The 21,289-nt window shown below is 39.0% G+C and overlaps 1 protein-coding gene and 1 non-coding gene across 6 annotated transcripts in view; both read right to left on the bottom strand.

The window, feature by feature from the left end:
* Cacna1c (calcium voltage-gated channel subunit alpha1 C) overlaps positions 1 to 21,289 on the bottom strand; it is a 707,547-nt gene that overhangs the window by 658,636 nt on the left and 27,622 nt on the right. The gene's annotated exons all lie outside the window — the stretch shown is intronic.
* On the bottom strand, positions 4,050 to 4,121 carry Trnat-agu (transfer RNA threonine (anticodon AGU)). The gene has a single exon. It is a non-coding gene; the product is annotated as a tRNA-Thr (tRNA).

Raw genomic sequence — 21,289 nt, 5'->3', positions numbered from 1 at the left:
TGCAATTTTCTCATAATGAGCCTCTAGTGTGCCAGGACAGACTGCATATCACTCTGACACAGTGCTCACAGTGCAGTAAATGAAAAGACCTTGGTAAATATCTCCTGATCGATTGAAAGCCTATTCATTTTGAGCCAAGAGGAAGGGAACCCAAGCTCAACATCTGTCCATTCCCAAAACACAACGCCTCTCATAAAAAATTTCTAAGCTGGATACTAAGTGCAGGAGTTGGCCATTGCCTACTGGGAAGATTAAACTGGACAGAAATCCAGGTTCCCAAATTCCGTTCACTGCTCTTTCCCAGATGTTACCTTACAGCCACTTGGAAGGTATTCATAATCTAACTGAAGCTTATTAAGCAGTAAAACAGGGTATAAGGAACTGATGTTATAAAGAACGGTGTTGATGCCAGGTGTGGTGGCACATGCCTGTAATCCCAGTGGCTTGGAAGGTTGAGTCGGGAGGATTGAGAGTTCAAAGCCAGACTCAGCAACTTAGCAAGGCCGTAAGCAACTGTTTCTAAATAAAAATATGAAAAAGGGCTGGTGATGTTGCTCAGTGGTTAAGTGCCCTGGGTTCAATTTCCAGTACAAAAAAAAAAAAAAAAAAAAAAAGAATAAGAAGAGTGTTAGGTGGATATGTGTTCTTGGGGACTGAACCATAATTACAGAGAAACACATTTTTGTTAAGCTGGATTCACTGAGATGACTGGAAGCAGACATCTAAGGAGTACCGTCAATGACCTGTCCCAGCTGACTTTCCTGGAACAGTTACTACAAGGTCCAGCTGCAGTTCCACACCACACCTACGCCTACTTTGTGTGAAGTCTGCATTCCTGGCATTTCCAGCAGGCTGGGGAAGTAATGAGAGTGAGAGAGCTTCCACATTAGCTAAGAGGAGGAAGCACTCACCGAACAGGTGGAAGCTTCTCCCAGGGAAATCCTGGAGGCTCGCTGTTCCTGTCAACCACTATCATGTGCCTGTAAATTGCATTTGACAGGAAACATGGTGTCAAAGGAGTAGAAAGTGACAAAAACCAAAAATATAAAAGCATTCCTGCCAGAACTCAGTCCAGCCTCCATGCATGACATTAAAGATACAAAAAAGGAGCCACCCCCACCCCCTCGCACCCCAGTTTGTGCAGCTGCCCCTGGGACTTTTCTCCATGGTAAGAACAGGAGCTGCCAAGTGGAGAGTAGATTCTAAAGATTACTCAGAAACAGATTAACCTGTAAGACTATAAACACTGCATGCACCATGCCACCAAAAAGGCAGTTGATTTGCCTGCTTGGTTGTTTTCTTCCTTTCGTTTCTCATGGTAGACCCAGAGCAATTCAATCACTCAGTACAAAATGAAAAGCAGGGCTCCCTGTTTAAAATTTTAAGATTTCAAGATTTTGATAGAAGGACACTAAACCAAGTCCTTTTTCCAGGGGGACTGTGCAAATTGCACATTCATAAAACCAGTGCTGGGTAGACTCTACTCTCTGTAACACTTTTTTTTTTTTTTTTTAATATACCAGGGATTGAACGGGGGCACTCAACCACTGAGCCACATCCCCAGCTGGCTCTCTCTCTCTCTTTCTCTCTATCTCTCTCTTAATTTTTTTTTAAGTTGAGATGGACACAATATCTTTATTTATTTATTTTATGTGATGCTAAGAATTGAACGCAGTGCCTCATGCATGCAAGGCTAGCGCTCTACCACCGAGCCCACATCCCCAGCTTTTTTACTTTTTATTTTGAGACAGTATCCCACTTAAGTTGGTTAGGGCCTCATTAAATTGCTGAGGATGGCTTTGAACTTGTGATCCTCCTGCCTCAGCCTTCCCAGCTACTGGGATTACAGGTGTGTCACATCCAGCAACACTCTTTTTTATACCAGGTAGAATGAATAGTTTATTGTCAGGTATTTACTATAGTCTGAATGTGTTTCCCCAAATCCATTAACCCCATTCCACAGTGTTGAGTGGTAAGATATTTGGGGGGTCTAGGTCATGAGGGCAGAACCCTTCTGAATGAATTAATGTCACTATATAAGAGCTTGCAGGAGCAGGTTTGCTCTCTTGCTCTTCCACCTTCTGCCACTAAGAAGACCCATACCTGATACCTGATCAGGTGTGGGTCTTCTTAGACTTTGCATCCTCCAAAACCTTGAGAAGGAAAAAACATTTTTTTCTGTTCTTTGTAAATTAGTCTAAAAATTGTGATAGCAGCACAAAACAGACCAAGACACCACTCCACCTCAATATCCAAGCTGTCTGATGCAAATCCCACCCCTTTGCTTAGAGCCTGGGTGGTCCTGAGCAAGTTATTTATGCTCTCTGAGCTTCAGATTCCTCAAATGTAAGACAAAAATGACAATATGGAAAACAACATTTACAAAGCTACCGATATAGAGTAAACAAAATTGGCTGTTATCAGCTATTTTTAATACCTAGCAGGAAGGCAGTCAGTTAAGAAATGCATTGAGTGATAGTCAGCAATTAGGAATCATTGGAAAACTTAGTATTTAGGAATAATATTACTGCTGAGGAAGAATAGTCAAATGTGTGGGTAAGTCCATATTTACCCTGGAAATGATTCTGTAAAAGACTTGTGTATCATCCCATGAAGCCAGTTCCTGGCTATTGAGTAGAAGTCTCTGGTAGGCAAATTTGGGTTCCACAAAGAGAAGAATTTTCTATTATGCCATATGTGGAGAGGATCTAATGAGTTCTCCATTTCCAAGGACATCCAAGGAGGCTGAACCACCACCTCGTCAAGATGCAGAGTGAATTTATGTATCAGGCAGATGGCATTCAAGTTCTCTTCCATCCCCGAGATTCTATAGATTCAGTGTAGTGTCAGTGCTTCTATTCTGCAGCTACAATGTCTAATTTTATTCCTTCCATGGCCCTCCACCAAATCAGCCCTTCTGTCTTCCTTTCTTTCCTGCTCAACCATTTTTCTGTAGCCAAGTACACTTATAGACTCAGGAAACTCCATCCAGAGCCCTTATTTTCCTTCCCACCGAACCCTCTGTGGCCGTAAGCAGCCCACCTTTGCCCATTCCCTAGTCTTTCTGTTTTCTTTCCTTCCTTCTTATGTTGTCTCCTATATTCCCACTTTAGGAAACCTACCCTGATTAGGAGATTTGAGAAAGGAGGTGCTAGAGCACAAATGGAGCAGAGCACGGGCCTGAAGACCTGTACCAGCCCTCCCGCCTGTACCTAAGTACCTTCACCAGTCCTCCAGCCTACGGGGTATGAGCCTGGGCAATTTATTCAACCTACCTCACTCCCATTAGTTTATCTGAAAAATCTGAATAATATTAGTACCTACTTTATAGGGTTATTCTGAAGTTCAAATTTTAATGCAGTAAAGTGTTTAACATGTAGGTAGTCCTCAATGGGTGCTAGCAATTGTCATTATTGAGCTTCACCAAAAGACAGTTGTTAAGAGGATCCTGTTCCTGCTTTTTGTTCAGCTTCTAAAAAGTGTATGTATGTGTGTGCACATATGTATGTGAGAGATAGGGAGAGAAGTAGAGAAAGCTCTCTGAAAGAGTTATATGCCTTTTTATGTTTATCAACAACACAGTTTTAAAGATTGTCCTCCATGCTCATGGAACCATTCTGCATACATAGCAAGTAAGACAAAAAGACATTTAATAAACGATTTCTCCCAGCAGAAAGTTTTAAGAACATAAGAAATAAATAGAAACATGAAACCATTCTACCATTGATATCTTAAGGATACAATTAAATGGTAAGTATTAAATACATGTAGATGCATATTTCATGTCAAATATATTTAACATATCATGGGTACTATACATTAAATCAATCTGTGAGCAATTCAAATGACCACCGTAGTTAAGAGTATTTCCTTACAAAAATATGATATTATGTTAGAGTCCATTCCTTTCTTTATTTTTTTAATTGTAGGTGAACACAATACCTTTATTTTAGTTTTATGTGGCGCTGAAGATCAAACCCAGTGCCTCACACATGCTAGGCAAGTGGTCTACCATACAGCCACAACCCCAGCCCTATTTTTCAATTTTTTAGCGGTACGGGGGATTGAACCCAGTGCCTCATGCATACTAGGCAAGTGCTCTACCACTGAGCTACACCGCTAGCTGGGAATTCTATTTATGAAGCTCAACCATCTCACCTTTGCTCTTTCCTTTGTCCCTCCTATTTATCAAACTATTCCATCCACACCACCCAGGGGCACTTGACATACAGAGTTGAAACCCAAAGTAAAGCCTATTAAGTGCCTCTTTCAGCTTCTACTTTTTTCCCACTTCAATAACATCCATAAGAATCCCATCTGTCAAATGGAGAGTGATACATTTCATTCCTTTGTCAGACAATGTTTAAGAGAGAGTTCAGCTTCGTAAAAATTAAGGACTAGGGACCACTGCTTTAACTGGTTTCATTTATTTGCACTTTGGTAAGAACTAAATTAGGAAAGAAACCCCAACATTACTGTAAAGGAAAACCTCTATCTTTTGCTTTACCTCCCATAGTTCTATTCAAATGTAAATTTTGAGTATTATATTTTTAAAATCAGATTTACCATGTATTAAGTCACATCCTCCTCTCTGCCAGATACTGGTCAAATGGAGCTGAGATCAATTGATTTGTGCTTTTCAAGATAGAAGGCCCAAACTAGCTCTGTGCCATCAGTGACTGTCTTTGGCAAGACCAGGCTTGGCTGCGTCTCAAGGGATGGACCACGTGTTTGTCCACAGCCATGAACTTCATCTTTCCTCTCTGCTTTGATCCCAGCTGCCTCTGCACATTCCAACTTCCCTTCTCCTTGCAGTAGCATTCTGGCACCAATTCGTACTAGCTTGTGAGAGAAGATTGTTAAATTTTCAGAAATGTTGTGAGCCAATTGTTAAACACAGCCAATATGAAAACCAAATTATGTAAACTTACAATTAAATGAATTCTATTAGAAACAAAGGGAAGAACTCCTCAAAAACTCATCACTTTCTAATTATTTTACCATCATCTTTGTTCTTAGAGTTGTTTACATCTTCCGGTATCGATAGGGTGGAAATATTATATGATGGTTTGCTTCTGAACTTCTCTTCCTAACTTCACATTCAGTAACATTCATGTTGGTTTTTTCTTTTCTTTCTTCCTTCCTTTTTTTTTTTTTTTTTTTTTTTGTACCAGGGATTGAACCCAGGGGCACTTAACCACTGAGCCACATTCCCAGCTGTTTTTAAATTTTTTATTTCAAGACAGGGTTTCACTAAGTTGCTGAGGCTGGCTTTTCATGTTGGTGTTTTGACAGCAAGTCACAGACTATTTACAACAGAGAGGTCAGCAAATAGTACACACCGGGACTTACTTCATTATTGTACTCACTGATTAGACCTGGGGTCTGCCAATTCTGACCAATGGGCTGTTTTTTGTATGTCTCTGTAGCTAGGAATGGTTTTTGTGTTTCAAAGGGTTGCAAAAAATAATATTCTGAACCTCACTTTTGTAGAGAACATTATATTGTGCTCAGTGAGTTTAGAAGGCAAAAGATTTCTCTAATTTATTGTGCTATGCCTTTGAGCCAAACTGTGAGCCTCCTGCTGGGTTCTTCTTGCCTTCTTGTACCTCCTTACTGATGATGATAAGCCTGGTGTTAGAACTGCACTGACAACTGAATTTAATGGAACACACAGCAAATGGAATCCAATCGTCTCACCACCACAGTCACATGAGCACCACAGAACCAATAACAGTAAAAATGTTTTGATTAGAAGAAACATTAAATAAAGTGGGGGGGACAGAAAAAAATGAATTACTGAAACCATCTTCATATCACAAAATTAAGTGGATAGCTGGCACTTATCCAGGTAATTGGATCAATGTAAGTAGATAGACCACCCCTTCTCCACCCTTCTCTGTGAAAAATCTATGTTGGTGTTTAATGATCTGCATTTCCAAAATTAACTGGGTAATTATAAAAGCTAACTATTACTTTTTAAAAAAAAGGCAATAATTCATCCCTGTGTCATTCTGAAAGTCATAAATGATCGGAAGTCTTGAAGGGGCTTTCCTCATTTAAGGCCAATCTCATAAGAATCATCGGAATTCTTTGGATGTTTACCAAGAAGGCAATAATTAAATTTCAAAGCTGAAAAACCAGCAGAAGCAAAACATTTTACTTGTCCTTATTCCCTTTTTCTCCTGTGTGCCAGGTACCCTGCTGATACCTGGCATTGGAGTCCCCCATGTCATCTAAGTTAGGACCTGGATGTCTTTGCTTTCCCCCTATGGATTACTCTGTCTCCAGTCTTACCCATTTTCTACATTGCAGCCAGAATTATCTTTCTGAAACTTAAATGTCACATCCCTCTTTTAAAACCTTTTCTTTGCACTTTCTTTTTCCTAGAGAAAAAGCTGCAAATTCCCAAAGTTCAAGTCAGATCCCAGAAGACACTTAACTACTCAACTTCAGAGTTAGTTATATTCTTAATGAACAAGAAACTTCTAAGTCTGTGATTCTAAACTTTGATGTACATTATAATTATTAGGGAGCTTAAAAAAACCTTCATGTCCAACTCATATCACATATAAAATAAATCAGATTATCTGGGAGTGAAGCAGCACTTGGCATCTTAGGAGATACCAAAACTTTAATAGTGTTTTGGTCAGCCAGATTGCTGGAAGATAAGAGGGTATTCTTAGACATTTTTTTTTAAAGAAACCTATTGTCAGGCTGGGAATGTAGCTCAATTGATAGAGTACTTGCCTTATATGCCCAAGGCTCCAGGTTCAATCCCTAGCACTACAAAAAAGAAAAGAAAAGGAAAAAACCCTATTGTCATAGTAAGCATGTTGTGCAATAGCTTTAGTCTTTCTTCTTCATTTATTTTTATTTTTTTGCAATGCTAGGATCGAACCCAGAGTCTTGTACACTCTAGGCAAGCACTCTGCCCCGATCTAAATCCCCAAACCTTCCCCATTCAACTTTAAGATCCTGGAAGACAGCATCTGTATTTTTGTTGTACTGATGATATTTAGATAGTATTAGGAACCTAATGGACACTCAACAAATAAATGAACATATAAATAAATGAATGATATTAAACAGGAGACATTGAATAGGAATAAAATGTAAGGGGCCTTAACAGGAAATAGTCTTCCTTATTTAAGAAACAAAGTCATTCATGTCTGTTTTTATAAAGAGAAGCTTGGAGCACCCCATGTTTCACTGAATTCATCCCAGAGAGCCTGATGAATAATCAGGATCGAAAGAGCCTTGCCTGGAAATGGGAGGCCTAAAGTTCAGCCCTGCCTGTCATTACCAAATAACAGAGTCATTACTTGATACATCCGGTGTGCTTTAATTGCATTTTATTATTTAATCCTCAACAACAATCCTATAAAGGATTATAGGATTATAGTCCTATAAGGCCTGTTATAAAACAGGCCTTATTAGCATCCTCATTTGGTAGAGAAGGAAATAAAAGTTTGCATAGAGATGTGAATTGCTCAAGTTTCCACATCAGCTGAGCCAGATTCAAACCCAAGAAGCTTGCTTTTGACGAACAGGCCGCCAAGAATCCTGTCTACTGGTTCTACATCCTGGATTCAGTTGGAATCAACTTGATGAGATTTACCCTGGTCTAACTTCAGAATTTGATTGACTCATCTGCATAAGCCCTGGTCACTAAATTCGCCTTTTAAAATGCTTTCCAGCAATTCTAGTATGTGTCCAGGGTAGTGTGTGTGGGTAGGTGTTCTGTACCATAAGCTGATGTGGCTACCCAAAATTCATTTCTTTGGGCTTCTTTCTTCTGTACAAAGAGGTAAACAAAATCACTTATCTTGACCACAATTCTGACTTGAACACTAGGAATTATCTCTGTTCCTCCTCCACCCCCAGCCTCAGGCCCAGGAAAAGAGGGGGCTCCTGGAATCTCCATATGTGGCTCCAACCAGACTTCCCCCTGGATTTTTTTCAGCCTTTACTAAAAAGAACTTGGGGGCTATGATAGACTAGCACTATCTTATTTTGTGAGAAACAGTAAAGGAAACACGATGTATAGCTCCTTTGGAAATACAAGAAGTAGTGCCTGTAATTCCAGTGGCTTGGGAGGATTTGTGTTCAAAGCTAGCCTCAGGAAAAGCCAGGTCCTAAGCAACTCAGTGAGACCCTGACTCTAAATAAAATACAAAATGGGGTTGGGGATGTGGCTCAATAGTTGAGTGCCCCTGAGTTCAATCCCAAGTACCCTCCCCACGCCCCCTCCCAAAAAATAAAAGGAGTAGTAAGTATAGCTCAGTGGATAAACCTTGCCAGTCATGCTTGAAGATGAGCTTTCAGCTCTGGAAAAGGGGATAGAGAGCACAGGAGAACTCTCTGACTGGCAAAGGAGCCCTTTCATAGGCTGACCTGGTCTTCTCCCTGCTTCGAATGACAGGTATGAAGAAGGAGGGAATCCAGTTTAGTTTTTTTCTTAGGAAAAGAGATTCCAAGGAGACTGATAGAAGGTTGAGCAGGTGAAAGCTGCTAGTGGTTCAGGTATATATGCTTCACATAGGTAAATACTTGGGCCAAGACTCTATTCCATGTCCTCTTGGGAGGATCTTACTTAAATTTCATTTGCTTCAATGACAATGGAGACCAAAGTGGCTTTAGGATGACACATCTGACTCAGATAAGTCTCTAGCTCTTCTGTAAGACCTAAAGCCCAAGCCATCCAAGAAAAGTCTGATATCCAAGAATAACCATGACTAGCCCTACACCCTTAGGACCCTTCTACCCTGGTCTGGCCACAAAGACAGGATGACAGTGTCTTCATTTTGTTATCCTTGGTAATTCCAGTAAAGAAACTGAAGCCTCTGTTTGTGTCTCTGCTCTTCTCCCAGATGATGCCAAACTTTTCACGTAGCACTCACTCCACGTTATTGCGATTGCCTGTCCATATGTCAGTTTTCACAGGGAGACTTTAAGCTCAAGGAGGGCAGGGAATATGCCTATCTTGCTCAATGTCTTGCCTGAGCCACTATAAGAGCTTAATAAATGTGCATTTGTGAACAAATGACTGTGTGTAAAGGTGATTGACAAATGAATACAGTGATATTTGCTACCCTCTTCGAGGGGAAGTGGTGAGCTGTGAGTTGCTTTTTGTATCATAAGAGCTATTTCCATGTAGAATAAGTGTGACTTATTGGGTTAAAAAGGGATGTCTGTTTTTCTGACAGTTTCTTATTTTATTTTTTTAAATCCTTGTTATTTTTAATAAGAGTGAGCAAAACCAAACAATGGTTTCTGTATTGGGGGTTCTTAATATATTGGCTAAAGGCCCTGAGAGGGAGCAACCCTTTTAGCAGTGGGAGCCCTGCTGGCCAGAATTATGGTCACTGCTCCTAGGAGTCTCCATGACAGCGGTGAAGGTCAAAGCATTGGGGAAGGGCCCTTTATTAGCACCAGGAAATGTGGAAAACACCCTGCCCTTTAATCTTCAAATTACCTCAAGGAAAACAAAAAACAATGCTAACATTAGACATTATCCACAGAGAAAGCAGAGCCTTCTCTGGACTCTCAGATCCTGCTTTTAAAGCCTCATATTTTATGATTATATCAAAACACTTAAAGTGTTTCAAAGAGCTCTTTCAGCAATACTCACAACAGTCACAAAAATAAATGTTATTATCTCCTTATTACAGATTAGGAGAACTGGTCTGGTTTATTCATGATTTCTTCTATAACCACAGAGATGGGGGATGAGCTACAGAGGCTGTCTCCCAACTGGAAGGCTGGGGCCATTGCCAAAGCCTACCCTCCAAAGACAGTCACTGAAAAAGCCTGATTCCTCCAGCAACTTCAAATATAGGTGTCTATTTGCACTTTTTTTTTCTTCTGTTCCTGGGGATTGAACCCAGGGGTACATTACCACTGACCTATATCCCTACCCTTATTATTCTTTATTTCAAGACAGGTGTCGTGCTTCTCATGACTAAAACACTCAGGGTTACTTCAGGTGAACTGGGCTGCACGAAATAATCACATAAGTGACGGATACCTTTTTCTTTAGGTCCTGTGATGGCTTGTGGGAGACCAACCTCACACTTGACTGGGTCACACTCCCCGGCTGGGTGCTGAGACGCTCAGTCACAGAAATGTGGCAGAGCTTTCCCCACCCTTCTTGGGTTCGAGGGTCGGTGTCTCGTGCATGGGTGTGTCTTGCTACAGCCCCATGGGTGAAGCTATGCTCACCTGTTCCTTTGTAATATAACCCCTGCCCTGTTTAGGACAGAATCTTTCATGGAAGTGCCTTTTGTGTGTCCCCTTCTCTTACTGTGCCCTTGGGTGCCGCATACCCAGGTGTCAGTCAACCTGCTGACAGTGGTCATCTTGAAGATAGACTCAGCCCCCTGAAACCTGACCCCTTGCCTCATTTGAAGAGTTTCTCTTCAATAAAAGGGGTCAGCGCGTGCTCTCGCTCTCTCTCTTCCTGCGGACCGTTAAGGTCAGAGGAACCAACCGTCACAGCGACCCCAAAGAAAAAGGTATTTGTGTGGTTATTTTGTGCAGCCCAGTTCAACTGGAGTGACCCCTGAGCCTTTCAGCCATTGCCAGAAACCTGGCAATGGCTCCTCTGACCTTAGGGGTCCGTGCAAAGAGAGAGCAAGAGAGCATGTGCTGAACCCTTTTATTGGGGAGAAGCCATTCAAATGAGGCAAGGGGTCAGGTTTGGGGCGGGGTGGGGGGGTTGAGCTTCTTGATGTCTGCCTGTCAGCAGATTGACTGACATCTAGGAAGGCCATACCCAAAGGCAGAGCAAGAGAAGGGCACACACAAACATTCTATCCCAAACAGGGCAAAGGGGTAGGATTACAAAAGAATAGGTGAGTGTATCTCAACCCCAGGGGTTAGCTCAACCCCTTGCTATCCAAGCAGGGGAAAAGACGGAGTCACAAGTCATGGCACTACCCTGCCAGACTACGGTGACCTTTCAGATCCCCATGGTGCATCAGGACTGGAAGGTGTGGTAACTCAGTGTGATTCCCCACAGACAGGGTCTCTCTCAGTTGCCCAGACTAGCCTTGAACTTGTGCTCTTTCTGCCTTGGTCTCCCAATTGTTTGGAATTACAGGTATACACCACCATGACAGGCTGTATTTGTGCTTTTTATGTATAGCACTCTGCCCCAAGATGTCCAAGGATATCACAGAAATGAAAGTCAGTCTGGCAATGGCAATAATGTGGAAAAATAAAAATTACAACCATTAGTAAACTAAAAGGTAGGGGACAATAATTCTATACTTTACATTAGCATATTTTGTTACTATACAAATAAACTACTAATTTTAGTTCTGGAAGTAAGCATGACCTTCTTGTGCAGGATATATATCTTGCTATTATTGGGAGCAATGGTCAATGAGTAAATATTCATGGAGACCTATCTGTGTGCCAGGCACTTTCTATTCTAAACACTTCATAGACTTCATATTATTTAGTACTCACAACAATCCTAAGAGGTTGAAACCATTATTGTCTCAATTTTATAAGTAAAGAAAATGAGGCCTAGTGTTTTGCAGACACCTCCTGCCTCACCCAGGTTACATAGGTAGGAGGAAGTGAAGCCAAGATGTGGCCCTGAGTCCCTTTGAGTCCAAAGCTCATGCTCTTAATCATTATGCTATATTATCTCCACAAAAGAAAGACATTATGATAGATCAAATTCTGTGTAGTTTAGGGAGATTGAAGGAATCCCAAATCCCAGAAAAATCAGCCGGCTAAAATTACTCAGAAATATTTCTGGTCATTAAGGTATCCCCTAAGCACAAGGCCAGAAATATTATCAGTGACTTAAATGACACTGGAGTAGAAATACAGGTCAAATCCAATTACAGTGGATCTCAAGGGAGGATCCAAGCTCTTATTGTGTCCTGGAACTTTATTATATTAAATGTTGTCTACTACCAACTACTAGTGGCCTCTTTGATCCTTCTTTTTTCTGAATTCTGTACTTGCTTTCTCATTGAAATTTAATTCTTGATTATATATTACCATTTATTGTTCACTACATTTTTTCATGTACGCTAGTTTTTGTATCCTCAACTTGATTTTAAGGTCCTTAAGAATAGAGACTGGGCTTTATATTTGTCACCCTTTCCAACCTATTAGGTGTTTACATTGTGCACAAACTGGATGCCTACTGAGTATGAAGGTTCTCTGTATAACTCATTTATTATTTTTCCCCTGCTTTTGATGTACTCTCTCTTTTTTGCATTTTTTATTAACTTTTTAATTTATATATCACAGTGGAAGGCATTACATTTGATATTACACATATAGAGCACAATTTTTCATATCTCTGGTTGTGTACAAAATATATTCACACAAATTTGTGTCTTCATACATGTACTTTGGATGATTTCCATCATCATTTCTAACCCCATGCCCCCTCCTTTCCCCTCCCACCCCTCTTCCCTTTCTAGAGTTCGTCTGTTCCTCCCATGCTCCCCCTCCCTACCCCACTATCAATCAGCCTCCTTAAATCAGAGAAAACATTCAGCATTTGTTTTTTTGGAATTGGCTAACTTCACTTAGCATTATCTTCTCCAGCTCCATCCATTTACCTGCAAATGCCATGATTTTATTCTCTTTTATTGCTGAGTAATATTCCATTGTGTATATATGCCACTTTTTTTTTTATCCATTCATCTACTGAAGGGCATCTAGTTTGGTTCACAGTTTATCTATGTGAACTGTGCTGCTATAAATATTGATGTGGCTATGTCCCTGTTTTTAAGTCCTTTGGATACAGACCAAGGAGAGGGATAGCTGGGTCAAATGGTGGTTCCATTCCCAGTTTTCCAAGGAATCTCCATACTGCTTTCCATATTGGCTACACCAATTTGCAGTCCCATCAGCAATGTATGAGTGTACCTTTTTCCCCACATCCTTGACAACTTTATTAATTTGTTTAAATAATATGAATCAGCAAATTTTTTTTCTGTAAAGAACAACATAGTAAATATTTTAGGTTTTGCAAGTGATGGCTTCTGATGCAACTACTAAACTCTATTACTGTTAGGAGAAAACAGACAATACAGAGAGAATAGCTGTGTTCCAATAATACTTTATTTACAAAACAGAAAGAGGGCCAGATTTTGCCTTATAGGCTATAGTTGAGTAAGCCAGTACAGACTACTTATGAAAGGCTCAAAGGACCAGGCATTATAAGCAGGCAGATACTGTGCCTCCCTTTATCCCTCAGTTCCCAGTTCCCACTGCCAGAGTCCTAGCTTCTGACGAAGCCATTTTTCTGACCAAGTATTTTTCCAAGCCCGTCCCCTTAGACTTAAACTTTGGTTCAGCATAGTATTTTGCAGTTCAGTTTACTCTGGGGCCTCATGTATCAGTTCAAAAGGAGAAAAATCGATCACAAAGTAAAAAAGCTAACATAGTAGGTTTTAACAACAATCAGTAATTAGAAAATTCTTCAAAAATGTTCTACCCAAGTCTCCGACATTCTTTTTGACTGCTTCTTATAGATTGCTGTATAAATCATCATAGACAATTTGAAATATGTTCTCACCTGTATTAAAAGCCCATGAATAGGACCAATCACCCCTGGCAGAAAGCTACCCAAAGCATTGCAAGAGTAAATATTTCTTCCTCCCAAGAGAAACTACTTTCCTTATGTAATGAGGGAGCACAACAAATGAAAGAGGAAAAACTATTTTTTCTTGATCAAAGCATTTAGACCTCAGTTTTGATAGCACATTAAAGTCTTTAATGGGCTGCCACCCTGACCTAATTTCTTTGCAGATGCTTCTTTGAACAGATTGTTCAGCATTGTTTCTGGGCCCATCTACATGTTTGTAAAGACTTGATATGCATTCAATATGAACAGAAATGGTTTAATACAGAATCACAGAATGTGGATCTGAGAAGCATCCTTCTAATTCAATCCCTTTATTTCACAGAGAAGTGTAGTGACATGCCCCACAATGTGGATTATTTGCTCAAATCAGATAATTACACAGCCCATTCCTTTATGATAATCATACTATGATGATGGACTAGATAGCACACACCTAGTTATAGGAGAGGGGATTCAGTAAGGACCCCAACACATCCTCATCCCAGAACAAGACTCCTTCAGGTGAAATCACTCACACTAAGTAAAATCTTCCCAAGGTGTGGAGAGCCATGGTAGGTGACCTCCCCTCACCTTCCATGTCCCTTCCTTGGTGCACTGAAAATTAAACAGTGTGATTTGTCTTCTGCTGTCTCGACTCGTCCTTTCCACATCTTTCCTTCCTCTCAGAAATTAAGTAACTGATTACTTTGACTAAGACTCATGGACATTAGGTCTCTGTAGTTGAAGCCAATTAGCACTTCATGTGGACTTAAAGGTACTTCCTCATGTCTTGGTGTGGGGGGGCATTGAGGAAGCAACTAAAAAGGTGTTAATATAGAGACCTTTAGGCCCATGAAGGCTTTATCTGACTGACCCTTGACAATGACAGCAAAATTAAACACTTTGTGGGACTGGTGAAGAGAAGCAAAGAGAGATGAAAAGAACGTGCGTGTCTGGTCTCTGTGCTCCAAAAAGCTCTGATTAGCCCAGCCCTTCTCCAAGACAGGTTAACAGAGGTCAAGCCCAGGGAGGGGCTGGGCTCAGATTGGAGAAGTTCTTACTTTCCACAGCTCACCTTCTACCCTGGCAAAGCCCACCCAGCAGGTCTCTTCCTTCCTCATGGTCCCCAGCTTTCACCCTACTTCTGCACCTTCTCATTCTACTCATCGCCCAAGTGATTATTTCAATCTTAATCCATTTGTACAACCTCCTGAAACACAGAACTATGTCTCCTATCTTATTTCTTCTTTAGTGAAGTTTCTGATAATTGTAGCCCATGTCCTACATTTTATAAAATTATTGGGAATGAGCTGCTCTGGGATTAATGTGTTCCTTATCATTATGCAGAACTTTGTTGAGATGATTTGAGCATTGGCTGAGTAATGAGACTAGGAATATCCCTTCTGGGCTTCTATTAGAAATAATAATAACAATAATAATAATAATAATAATAATAATAATAAGTTATATCTCAATAAAGCTGCTTTTAAGAAGTAATAATGGTGATGAAACTAAAAATAATGATGATGTGGTGAAGCTACTAGTAATAATAATAATAATAATAGTGTTTTTTTTTTCACTTGCAGAACAGTTTACAGATGGCAAAGCTTTTTCAGGAACATTTTCTCACTTGATCATATTTATACCCTGAAATTGGTAGGGCCCATATTATGACTACCAAGGCCCAGATGAAGTCATTTATTAAAGATCATGTAGATAGAAAGAAGGTAAACTACATTCCTTTTCTATGGGGTGTCTTTTCTACCATGCTCTGATGCTTAAAAATAAATGAACCGTGCATTGAAAACCTGATAACACTGCATCAAACTGTTTCTCTCCACTGGGAGAGGGAGTTAATTCTTCACTTCCATCATCCTTTGGAATAAAATTCCTAGCAAAAAGGGCAACTCAGACAGATGGCACAAGCAGAGCCTCAGAAGCTGTTGAAGTCACTTTAGAATCGCAAACTCTCAGGGGCATCTTGGAAGCTCTTCTTCTCCTCTCCATTCTAACACATCTTACTATAGGACAAATGCAAACCTTAGAGGTTAATTACACAACAAAGAAAAGAGTACTAATAAAACAGGCTTTGCACTTGTATTTTAGAATTATTATCACATAAATAGTTGATCTATATTTACATACAAACATTCATACACAGCTATAAAACCAAACATTTTTAAGTCTTATCCCTGTTTTCAAATAATTCAACATCTTATCTTCTTATGTTATCTTGATTAGTTAGGTGATGAATTTTGCCTTAGTCATTGCAATGGTATAAAAATCCAAGATCCAGTAATGATTTTTTTTTATCATATCAGAAACTCATTTAAAATTGCAGTATCCAACTTTACAAAAACAGGTGCTAGCACATATTTAATCTCATAATGACAATTATAAAGTAATCATGAAACCCGAAGGCACCAATGTTTGTCCAAGGTATCATGATGAGGCTTATAGAAACACAGTGGAAGGATGCCAGTCCCGCAGAAGCCAATAGAAATGGAAGTGATGTGGATTAGAGAAGAATTTGCCTATTTGAAATGGTCTTTTACTAATGTCAAGCTTGCAACGTAGTCTATTTGGATACATGGTGATGAATTGGTTCTACAAACAAAGATTATTCAAGTAGAAAGTAGGCAGAAGTCTGGCGTCATCCTAGAAGGTCAGAGCTTTGGGCATTTGGGAGGGAAAAAAGAGAATGAAAAGAAAAATAATGAAGCTCTGTGGGCCAGGGACACAAATAATATGGCTATGCTAAAGTCGCAGCAACATTATTTATCTTTTCCAAGTATGACTTTTAGTCTTTTAAGTCTTTATAAATGATATTTAAAGGCAAAAATAACAAAATAAAGACTTTTCTATTTCTATCTCCCTTAGAATATAAACACAAAAAGGCCAGAATTTACTATCATGTGTTCTTTTATCCCAGTTTGCATTTCAGCATTCTATAAATCAAGAGCTCTTTAAGGAAAAAAAAATAATAAAGGCTGATATTTAATGAGGTAAGTCAACTGATTCCTGGTTTAGTTCAATAGAACAAGCATGTATTGAATCTCTATTATGCACAAAGCATTGGACTAAGTGCTAGGGAAACTGCAAGGGTATAAAAAATAAACAAGCACATAAAAAATTTAAAATTGCTATATGAAACTTACTATTTGCCCCCTTTCTGCTTATCTGTCAAGAAAAGCAAACAATTATTTTGTTATTATGGTGACTCATTTTTTTTTCAAAAATTGTTGTTGTACATAATGATGGGAACTGTTGTTACGTATTTGTACATGCACACAATGTAACAACGGAATTTGACCAGTATCACTCCCCAGCACTTCTCCCTTCCCTCCCCTCCTCTCACCCTCTGATTGGTGACTCTTATTTTTATCCTTTTTAGAATTGGGGAAAATATATGCAACATACTAAATAATTAAATAAATCCTGTTATTTCAGGTAAAGAAAGTTAGATACCCTCCCCCCAAAAAAGCAGCAAAAGCAACAAGAATGCACTGGAAGTCAAAGAAGAAAAAAAAAAAAGATTGTATGAGAGAAAGAGGCAGCAGGTAAGTTTTCTAGGAAAAGTTCATTCTAGGGTAAGGGGACAAATGGACAAAAGAACTAGGATGACAATGTGTAAGATCTTTGGGAGAAAAGAGTTTGGAGACAAGAAGACAGAAGCAGGAGACAGGGTCATTTCCTTCACTAATTCTAAGCAGAACAAAAATTAACTCTGACTCTGTTTAATAAGAATCAGGTTGGTGTGTTGTTCACACATGTGAACCTACCAATAAGCAAGGTAGCAGGATGTACATCATACTCACTTGTGAGATGAGGGTCTGGGAAGGCTATCACCCTGTGATTTTAGCACAGACACAGCAAGCAATGGTAAATCATGGAGAATAAATGAATGGATTTCATCCAGTGGGCTCTCAGTAAGTGCTGTGTGACTGTAGGGCATTTTTAAATGAATTTTTAAGATACTATAATGGCCCTCAGTATTGCCTACTTTCTCTATTGAGCCCAAAGCAGTTTGTTCTTTGGAGGCAGAATTTGTACTTTACTCTTTTAAAGATGAAAAGACTGAAAAGGAAAAATATCTGCGTAAGGATCATGAAAACTAAGGGGCCGAAGCTGAGGAACAAGAAAGCAATACCCCATTGTATGTGTGAGAAAAATGCAAAGTAGAAGCTGTGGGTTCATAGTGAATAATCAAAATTAGAAGAACTAATAGTGTGAAAGAGTATCAGATTAGTCCAAGAGTTAATCAGAAAATTCCCCATTGCCCATATGACAAATTAAGTTCACTTTTAGAAGTACGTGATCAAGGGCAAAGAAATCTCACTGATACTGCAAACAAGCCAGCAGACTATCATGGTAAATTTTCTAATCATATTTTTATGGTTTTTCAGTTGCCATTAGTCCTATGGTATTCAACTTCAAGTCACAATGCATTAGGTAACCAAAAAATCAATTTAAAGAGTCAAAAATAGTACCTTAAAAATAAAATATATGAAAGTATATATATATACATTTATCTATATCACTTAGTATTATTTCATGAAACTTTTTTTCAGTTACTATCAGACATAAAGGCATGTTGTAGGTCAGATTAAAACTGAGCCCCAGCCCCAGTCAAAAAAATGTCTGGAAATCCTTATAGCATTCTTCACCACTGGGAAGTCAGGATTGATGTAGATAGGACACAAGATCCAAAATGGAGCTTAACCAAGAATTTCAATAAAATTTATATTGTCGCTAAAAAGATTATATTGCAATTTATTGAGAAGCCATATGTACCCTATCTGTATCAAATAGGTTGAGTTCATGAATGTGGGTAAAGATTTCTTAGTGCTAAGTAAATGGCTCACATCGATGGTTCTCAACATTTTTAGTCTCAAGCCCTCTTTATACTCTTTTACATTTCACGCAAATATTTTTAATTACTGGCTTAATAGAAGACAACTAGATTTCCATACCTGTTTCTGCTTATAATCTGTCACTTATATTTCTACTTATATTCTATCACTGTTCTGGTTGAAGTATATGAAGAAACTCTAGCCTCACATGGATAATGTAGTTGAAAAAAGAAAGATTATTTTAATAGTATTTTAAAATAATTGTGGATATCCTTCTTTGATAGTACAGAAAAACTTGGCATGTGGCAATTTCTCAAAGGTTGGTTGCAATGTGCTATCTGGAATCCTCCTATCTAATAACTTTTTAGATTCTGGTACATTAAAATCCATGAGTCCACCTTGTCCTTAAATGGATATTTTACCCATGCATGATTATGTAACATGAGATATTTGGTCATTTAGGAAATAGTAGGTCACTGAGTTAAGGAGATCTTTCAAATGCTGACACTTTTCGTTATGTAATATTTGTAAAAATCACACTCAATATCACCACTGATATCATCAGAAAAGTCTTCATTATTGAGAAGCTGTCAAGCTCATGGCAGTAGATACATATGTTAATTCCCACTTGAAGGCTCAAAATTTATCATTGGCAACAATAATTGTCCTTTGTTTTCCTGGAAGTAACGTGTGAACTTTACTTCTGAAAAATGTCTGTCAAACACCTGCCTGAAAAACTATAGCTGATCCATCTTTCAAGTAAAAATAGTGCTCCATGAAAGTAAAAATTAAAACACTAATTCATGGATCAAGGACCTAGGAATTAGACCAGAGACTCTGCATCTAATAAAAGAAAAAGTAGACCCTAATCTTCATCATGTGGGATTAGGCCCCAACTTCCTTAATAAGACTCTTATAGCACAAGAATTAAAACCAAGAATCAACAAATGATAGATTCAAACTAAAAAGTTTCTTCTCAGCAAAAGAAATAATCTGTGAGGTAAATAGAGAGCCCACATCCTGGGAACAAAAATTTTTACCCTTCACACATCAGATAGAGCTCTAATCTCTAGGATAGATAAAAATCTCAACAAGATAAGCACCAAAAAAAAAAAAACCCACAAAAAACAAATAATCCAATCAATAAATGGGCCAAGGACCTGAACAGACACTTTTCAGGAGAGGATATACAATCAATCAACAAATATATGAAAAAATGCTCATCATCTCTAGCAATCAGAGAAATGCAAATCAAAACTACTCTAAGATACATCTCACCCCAGTAAGAATGGCAGCCATTGTGAAGACAAAACAACAACAAGTGTTGGTGAGGATGGGGGGAAAAGGTACACTCATACACTGCTAGTGTGACTGCAAATTAGTGCAGCCAATATGGAAAGCAGTATGGAGATTCCTTGGAAAGCTGGGAATGGAACCACCATTTGACCCAGCTATTCCTCTTCTTGGACTATACCCAAAGGACCTAAAAACAGCATACTACAGGGACACAGCCACATCAATGTTTATAGTAGCACAATTCACAATAGCTAAACTGTGGAGTCAATCTAGATGCCCTTCAGTGGATGAATGGATAAAAAAAAAATGTGTCATTTATACAAATGAAATATTACTCAGCACTAAAAAAGAATAAGATCATGGCATTTGCAGGGAAATGGATGGCATTAGAGAAGATTATGCTAAATTAGCCAATCCCCAAAAAACAAATGCTGAATGTTTTCTCTGATATAAGGGAATTGACTCAAAGTGGGGTAGGGAGGGAGAGCATGGGTGGAAAATTACCTCTAGATAGGGAATAGGGGTGGGAGGGAAAGAGAGGGAGAAGGGGAATAGCAAGGATAGTGGAAGGAGACCCTCATCATTGTACAAAATTCATGTATGAAGATATGAATTTGGTATCAACATACCTTATATACAAACAGAGATATGATAGTGGTATAAAGGCATATTAAGAATTATAATGCAAAAAAAGAGCTCATATATAATGGCAAAAAATAAAAATAAAAAAATAAAAAGTAAAAAGTAAAAAGACTGGAGGGAAAAAGAAACACTAATTCAGCTCACCAACTCAAGCATGGGAGAATTTTCCTGGAGACAAACAGGGCACTTTAGTATTCAGGAGATCTGCTTTAGGCATGCTTACTATTTTTTTCACAAAGAATATTAAGAAGTAAACCCGAGGATTGAACTTTAACAAAATTAATATATTTTACTACTTTACCAAGCGACATTTGACTTGATCTTCTTCCTATTTTTTCCCCTTTCTTTTTAACTGAGAATAAACAGCAGTGAAGAATATATTCACCGGTGACTGTAGTTTGGCGGCCTTGCCTTGGTCCAAACTGAGCTACCAGCACTTTTACCAATCAACAGTTTTTGCACTATTGGTGCAAATGTCATCACAGTGAACGAATCAAGTAAGTCTTAGCATAGTCTTGAACATTGTTTTGACCTTGCAGAACGCCTGAAAGGGTTTCAAAGACCGTCCCCACTCCCACAAAGGGGCTTGGAGACCTCAGTAAGAGAAACCACTGCGTGTAGCACATTCAGAATCACAGTTCTCTTAATTTTCTGAGTTATTAATGCTTGAAGCTTATTTAATTGTTCTAGGTCTGATGTCTAAGCGCCAAAGAAGAGACATGACAAGTCGTCGAACTTATCCAAGAGGGAAACCCTACCTCACACACAATTGAAAGGTTCAAGTAGGAAGAAAATAGCTTAGGCGGGGAAACAACAGCAACAACAACAAAATCACAGGGATCCAGAGTCACGTCTCGGCTTGTTGTTGCCAGTGGCAACGATCGGGTGTGGGGGG

The sequence above is a fragment of the Callospermophilus lateralis genome, chromosome 4, assembly GCF_048772815.1.
Source record: "Callospermophilus lateralis isolate mCalLat2 chromosome 4, mCalLat2.hap1, whole genome shotgun sequence".
NCBI lineage: Eukaryota > Metazoa > Chordata > Mammalia > Rodentia > Sciuridae > Callospermophilus > Callospermophilus lateralis.
The sequence above is the reverse complement of the archived record's forward strand: the minus strand, read 5'-3'. Positions and strand labels throughout refer to the sequence as shown.